The sequence below is a fragment of the Manis pentadactyla genome, chromosome 7 (genome assembly GCF_030020395.1).
Source record: "Manis pentadactyla isolate mManPen7 chromosome 7, mManPen7.hap1, whole genome shotgun sequence".
Taxonomy (NCBI): Eukaryota; Metazoa; Chordata; class Mammalia; order Pholidota; family Manidae; genus Manis; species Manis pentadactyla.
This window is the reverse complement of record NC_080025.1, coordinates 51,278,747-51,285,839: the sequence shown is the minus strand read 5'-3', so window position 1 is coordinate 51,285,839 and position 7,093 is coordinate 51,278,747. Positions and strand designations below refer to the sequence as shown.

Here is a 7,093-nt window from a genome sequence, read left to right as displayed (position 1 = left end):
ATACCCCCAACACCCACCTAGGAGATGCCAGTAGCATCTCCATAATGTGTCAACTAAAAATGTCTGCAGACATTGTCAAGTGTTCCTGGGAGACAAAATCGTGCCTGGTTGTGAGCCTCTGCACCAAAAATACAATTTTCAAAAAATTGTGGAACCCCAGAGAATAGAGTCATTCTTCCATCTTAGGAAATCAGAGGAAATGATGTTGGAGTTGGGTTTTGGAATTCATTCATTCAACAAATATATTGAAGACCTACTGGATGCTAGTGCTTGGTTATGCATGAAGGTCAATGGGAGATTCTTAAATGGAGGGAAGCATATGTACACAGAACAGAACAAGGCATTCAATATCTGTGACCTGTGGCATGTGGTATGGGCAGTAAGAAAGTGAAGCCAGCAAAATAAAGATGACCTGTTGCAAAAAAAGCCTTCGATCTCATGCTTAAGGGTTTGGAATATGCTCTGTGGGTGCTGAGAGGCCACTGAAAGATTTTAAGAGATTCTTCTGCACTCATCACAATGACTGGGTGTACAGTTGGCAAAACAGTCTATTGAAAAGTCAAACATCCTGTCAACTACTGTCCACCCCACAACAAATGGCCACTGTGTCTGGGCCGCCTCACTGAATGAGTCTCCCAGATGATTGCCCAGCACCAGCTTCCTGAATTTACAGCTCCTTAAGGAAATGTCATTTCTGCTCTTCTGCTGGAAGACTTGCCTTTACAATAGCTGCGAGGTGAAGGGCCATCCCCGTGTGCGCTCGAAGCACTGGCAGCCAAGCTGGAAAAGAAGGAAACAGAGATGGAGGGAAACCCAAGTGCCTAAAGCAATTTGCAGCACACTGTTTTCCAATGCCCTCATTTCCAACTTCCAGCGTATAAGTTTTTCTTTTTGAGAAAGAAATTCTGCTGCTTGGCTCTAGGTGGTTTGCGGCAGCCTGCCAGGCCCCAGATTAAGTGAAAGTCATTACACAATGTTTTACACACATGGGAAGCAGAGGGACTGTTCGGTGCTAGTTTGGCCCTCCAACATTAATTCTAATTATCTCAAAATGCAAACATCCTCAAATTTCCAGCCGATGACATTATTTTCTCCTTGACATCAGACATAAAAGAAAGAAAAATAAACATGGGAATGGTGACAGCATTAAGCTGGTAGTCATTTTTCTTTAATATTTCAAATTCAGTTCCAGACCAGATTCTCTGTTTTGTCCTAGAGATTAGGGTAGGAAGATTGCCGTTTTGGTCTGATGAAAACCTTTCCTTTCCAGTTCGCATAATTAAAAGGAAAAGGGAGGGAGCCAGGAAGAAAACAGTCTGGTTTAGATCAGGGTTAGAATCTTTGCTTTTAATAAACACACCACGGATTTTTGTTGTTTTATGTTTTCAATGTTTTTCTGGTTCTGGGCAAAAAGTCCAGTTCTGTTTTCAAAATGAGCTAAGCACATGGGTCCAGAGACTTGGCACTTTTGGTAAATGTTTGGCATTTGTGATGACAGCAGACCGGAGTGAGAGTCTGTAGGCTCCGATATGGTCTCAGAAGCCGGAGTGACGGTGGGTAATCACTGTGGCAAACAGAGCAACATGGGCACCCATGTGTCCTCGGAATCTGTAAAGGTTACCAAAGATGCAGAATTAGGCCATTTACTGACACATCCTTACACCATTTAAAAATTACTTCATGTGTCAATTCTATCTGCTGTGGAGACTGCTGTGTATACAGGTCATAATGTGGGTCTCTAAATTTCAACTTCATGCCCACCCTCATTACTTTTTCACTGCTGTATAATATGTTGCTTACTGTGTATGAGAGAAAATATGTTGCTTGTGCTTGGAGTGACAGTCTCATTTGTCTGGGACTTTGCTGTTTTTAGCAAGCACTGACACCCCTTCATCCTGGGAAACTGCTCAGTCCCTGGTAAAGCAGGAGAGTTGGATGCCCTATTAAACATTACATTGCAAATTATAATTTGCAGCAACCAGGTATAATTCCTCTTTTACATGAGAGATAACTGTTTTTTGTGTTTTCCTGACTTTCCCCTATTTGAAAACTTTGTGAAACAAACACACTCACCAGTCAGTGTTAGGCTGGATGGAAATTTCCATTCACTGTTAGTACCCGACAGCAAGCAACAGACTGAAGTCAAGACAATTGTATGTTTTTTACTTCTGATGGCCTACCAACACAATGGAAGAGTTATTTTATTGTGAGTAACTTCATTCATTTCATAAGTTCACACTGGTGGTTGGGGATGCTCATAATCAGTTCTCGTGAGCCTGGGGGAACCAATTCCAGCACATGCTGCCTTCCCCACATCCAACCGGACCAGCATTGAGAAGGGGACATGCTGGTTATGGCTCTGAGACTGGGGGTTGTTTGTGTTACCAACTAGTTAGTATTAGCCTAACTCATATGTCATATAAATAATCAGTATTTAGCAAAATATAAGAAGCAGTCTACTTCATTTTAGTGTAGCTTTTACATCAAATCTGACAATGTAATAAATGAGACATAAACATTCCTTTGTAAACATTGACAATACATCATTATCTTACATAATCTTGAGACATTTTAAATAAAAACCCAATTAATCAGAAAACAACCAGCTTATAAGTGTTTGTGAGCAAGTGGAATTTATTCTAAGAATGCAAGACTGGGTCAGGGTTAGAAACTTCAAAATTTATCACAGTAGGTGCAAGTAGAAAAATTGTATTAGCCGTACAGCATTCTCTAGAATTCAATTCCCATTCGCTGTGTTAAAGCAAACAAAAAACTGCACTATGAATAGTGGGTATTTCCATAACATAAGAAAGAATATGAATATCAAACCACTAGCTGATACCATAATTCATGCTGGAACATGAGAATTCAGGAACAAATCCAGGATATCCATTCTTTCTTACTTTGCTTAGCATTGGTCTGAAGTCCCAGCTAATGCAAATTAGACAAAAAATGAAAATTAGCATATTACTCTTGGGAAGGAAGAAGAAACAATTCCTTGTACTTAAGGTTGCATATCCAGAAACCCTAAAATTAATGGATAATCTAGAATCTAGAATAAATGTATAGAAAAGAAAGTACAAATAGCTGTTACATCTTTCCCAGTAACCTTCAGGCCTAGATTAGAACTTGAGCATACAAGATGCTTCTACACAAGCCTAAGGAAAATGCAGCTAGAGACCAGAATAGTTACATAAATGGGGGGCCTTTGACTGAATCTCAACTCTTTGTAGCTTATGCATTCTATTCTCTCTCATCAGTATTTCTCTCTCTCCCTCTCTCTCTCTCAGACATACACACAGCCCTTGCCAGGAGAATAAATTTTCCTACTCTTTTCTTTTACTTATAGAGAATAGTGGAGGTGGAGAATCATCTAAGTATTTGTATTGGATTAAAAATATTTTAAAGGAAAAAAAAAAGCTAATTTCCAGAAGCTTCCTCTGGATGTTCCTATTTTTAAGGATGGAGCCCTTTGAGGTTTCACTGAGCACTCTCACGAGCAGGACACCAGGATGGAGCACGGCGATCTGCTGGGGAGAAGCAGTGCAAAGGGAGGCTTGGAGTCTGATTCAGCAGGAAGAACACAAGTTCTTAGCATTATAAAAGGTCAGGTATTTTGGAAGTGCAGGTCAGAATCCAGGTAACAGGAGAACAGAGTGAGTCCAGAGACACAGTGGGGCATGGAGTTGAGGATCAAGGCTACAAAGCCCAGCCAAATCCCCCTAGCCTGTTTCCCTTCCTCCATAGCTAAACCTTCTCTCCTCCAATTGAGTCTCACTTCCTCCCCAGGCACATCTCTGATCTTGCCCTTGTCCAGATTAACAACTACACCCATATCTCCAAACCCAAGTTAATTTTTCTGCCATTTTATTTGACCTTTTCAGTTACATTCATCATGCAGTTGGCTACTCACACCTCTTTGGAAATCTTTCTCGCTTGACTTCTCTGCTTTCTCTCTCTGTGTTACAGTGGTTCCCTCTTGGCACACTTCACTGGACATAGACAATCTCAAATGTACAAGATATGTGGAGTTATGGGTACAACAAAAATTACAGAACTGTAATAGAAATATAATTATGGAAATATAATGGAAAATAATACATCAAAGAGGAAGCAGCATTTTATAGAGATAGTGAGGCTCAGGCAGTGACCTAAAATGACCCTAGACTTGAGACTGGGCAAACTTCATTTCAGAAAAGTGTACACTTTGAGTTTGATTTAAATGATGGTGATGCTAATTATAACAGTATCTCTCATCAGGGTGCCTTGTGTTCTTAGCACGACTGAAAAGTGGGGAAAATGTAGTCCAGCATCCTCCATGGTGCTGAATTGCATCCTCACCTGGGTGAACTACAGCAGATGGAAGAACAAAAGCTCCTGGGAGGGACTACAGGGATTCCAGGCTAGCGCATATTATCTGACCTGATGCACTAAGGCCAAAAGACCAGTATACGTTCGTCCTGCCACAGACTCTGAGCTCTCCCAAAGCACAGAACACACAGGTCAGTGCCCTTCCCTGCACCTGGCAACACACAACCACACCCCTCCAGGAAGGATGCTTCTCAAGGTCTCATTTCTGCTGTAGATGTGTCAATCCCTTTCTCCTGCCTTCCTCCAGAGGCCAAGAGTCTGTGTCCTTATTCAACTAAAATAGTCACCCCAAAACTATTCAGTAAGGCCCCTGGTGCCCCTTTTGGGTTCAGGAGGCTCAGAGAGCCTCACAGGCTTCTGCACAGTCAGTCAATGAAGGTCCCATGCTGGGCATTGTGAGGAAACCAAAGTGGTGCAGTTACAACCCTTGTCCTGGAAATTGTTCTGGGAAATATGCCCATGTACCTGGGGGAGACGAGGGAAACATCTATAAAAAGGAGATGAGCAGTGCAAGGAAACACCAATAAAACTTCATGGACCACATGAATATCCAAGGCAGCAAGATGAACACAGACACCACATGGACGGAGCGGACCCAGGGAAGCTTCATGGAAAGATGGCCTCGAGCTGGACTTGGATTAGTGCAAAGGATTTAGAAACATGGTGCTGCAGAAGCATGTTCAGGTGGCAAGGACGGGAAACAGCCCCTCTCTTCATCATGTCAGCCGCATCCTCAGCTTTCACTTCCTGAAGAGAAAGCTCACGTCTGACTCCACATGAGATCCCCTTCTCCACACTGTTGAACCAGGGATGGCATAAGTCCAGGAGTGGCCTGTAACCGATCCCCTAACATTGATAAAACTGGATCTCTTTTCTCTGTTAATTTTCTTTTTTTTCTCATGGCTTCTCCTGGCATGACTCCTGCCATGTCCTCTCTGTAACATTGTTCTGGTGGAAGACACACGTTTTGTATTGGAACTAATGAAAAGAACCCTCTGCTTGTCATTGCTTTGGAACCCCAAGTAGGCCTTCATAAGTTTGTATAAAGGATGGGATTATGAAGTTTAAATACAAAGAGAAAGCCCCAAATAACTGACCACTGACACAGCACGGGTAACGCCCAAGCAGAATGGACTCCAGCTAGGATGAATACAGACGGCTGCACATCAGAGCTGTCAGCTCCCCAGTTTCTACCTGGACTCTGCAAAGACCAGCATGAGGTACTGGTTGTTGGAGGGACGTGGCTATTCACCCCATCAGTGCCCTCAGAGACAGACTGCACCCAGAGAACACTCAGAAAGACGTCTGCTACCTGAACTCATCCTCCTGAAGTTAATTCCTTGTCTGCAGCCTCCCGGTTAGTCTAGACATCTCAATGCCCAGGTTACACTCCACTCTGTGTATAGTTTCACATTTTAGGCACAAGAGCTGTTAAAACCATTCTCCTCGCTCCTCTTCCAGTGGCTGGGAATGGAAACTTCATCCCCCACTTAAACAGTCGACACATCGTTTCCACAGGTGGCTTCACTTACAGCGACTTCCCGTCCCCAAAGACCTACTTGCATGCACATTCTTCTCCCCTTCTACCACCATCCAGTTCTATCAGCTATTTCATGGATGTGTTTGTCTGTGTCTAAGAACTTCCTGAGATCAGGCTTCATACCAGGAATTGGGGTGGTTGGATCTGGGATTCTTCACACTCATGTTTATGTTAATGTTCAGGGATCACCATACAGGATTGACACTTTCTCCAGGCTCCCTTACCCCCTACCCTATAAGCACTCACCCTGTGAAAATTTGCCTTCCAGGCACAAGCTGTCCTAATTAAACTTCTTCCTGTGGGGATGCAATAACTAAGTCCACTCTGAGCAATTGCTTAATGGTTGTGAGAAAACACCTTTCAGCTAATCTAGGTCTTGAACTGAAACCACAATGTCTTATTGAAGTTAGTTTATAGCTGGCCAAAGGCTACTTTCAGGTTTAAAGACGAATGTTTTTAAAGTACTATGAAAAAGTTCATAAGACTTCTTGAACATCAAATAACTCTTATAACAAGGTTTTGATGAGTTACTGTAATTGCAAATGAACCAGAAACAGATGGATTAAATATCCTCTTAAAATATACAAGGGATTGAAGATGTAGAGAAAAAAGTGTTTGGCAAAATACAGCCTGGGGCTTGCCAAAGACCAGCTATTTGGAAAGAACATGTGTAGTATGTGCCACACCCAGGCATGGCCAGGTCAACTGCAGGATGCTCTGGGGAAGCCCGGGGTTGGGTGGCAGAGGCAGGTGGGGCCCAGGCCTGTCGCGGAGAGAGTCTGGAACACAGCGGCAAACTGGGAAGGGAGGATGGAAGGGAAGAGGTGGAAAGGGTGGGGCAGAGCAGGGGAATGTTTGCAAGAAGGCTTCCAAGAGGAGAAAAGGAAATGTGCGACAGATGAGACAGAGCAGCTGACTTTGTAGAAGCCCCACCTGCCAGGTGTGGGAAAGAGTCCACTCATTCTTTGGAAGGGCCACGGGTATCCAGGCGGTAGGGCACACAGACTTGTGATTAAGTGCAGTGCATAAATGACTGATACGTGACTAGGGAGACTTGCTTAGGAAAGTGGCAGAAGAATTTTTATTTTTACTCATTTATTCATTTGGAATAAAAATAAATTCAGACAAAATGAATACCAGATATAAAATATGAAAAACTCTTACTTTCGAGCTCCTTTCCTT

At 42.9% G+C, this 7,093-nt stretch overlaps 1 long non-coding RNA gene across 1 annotated transcript; it reads right to left on the bottom strand.

Annotated features, from left to right (window-relative positions):
- Nucleotides 1-1,291: 1,291 nt before the first annotated feature.
- LOC130684382 (uncharacterized) lies at nt 1,292-3,262 on the bottom strand. The gene is made up of 3 exons (XR_008998632.1): nt 2,843-3,262; nt 2,074-2,176; nt 1,292-1,608 (listed from the first exon to the last, which is right to left on the bottom strand). It is a non-coding gene; the product is annotated as an uncharacterized LOC130684382 (long non-coding RNA).
- Nucleotides 3,263-7,093: the final 3,831 nt, after the last annotated feature.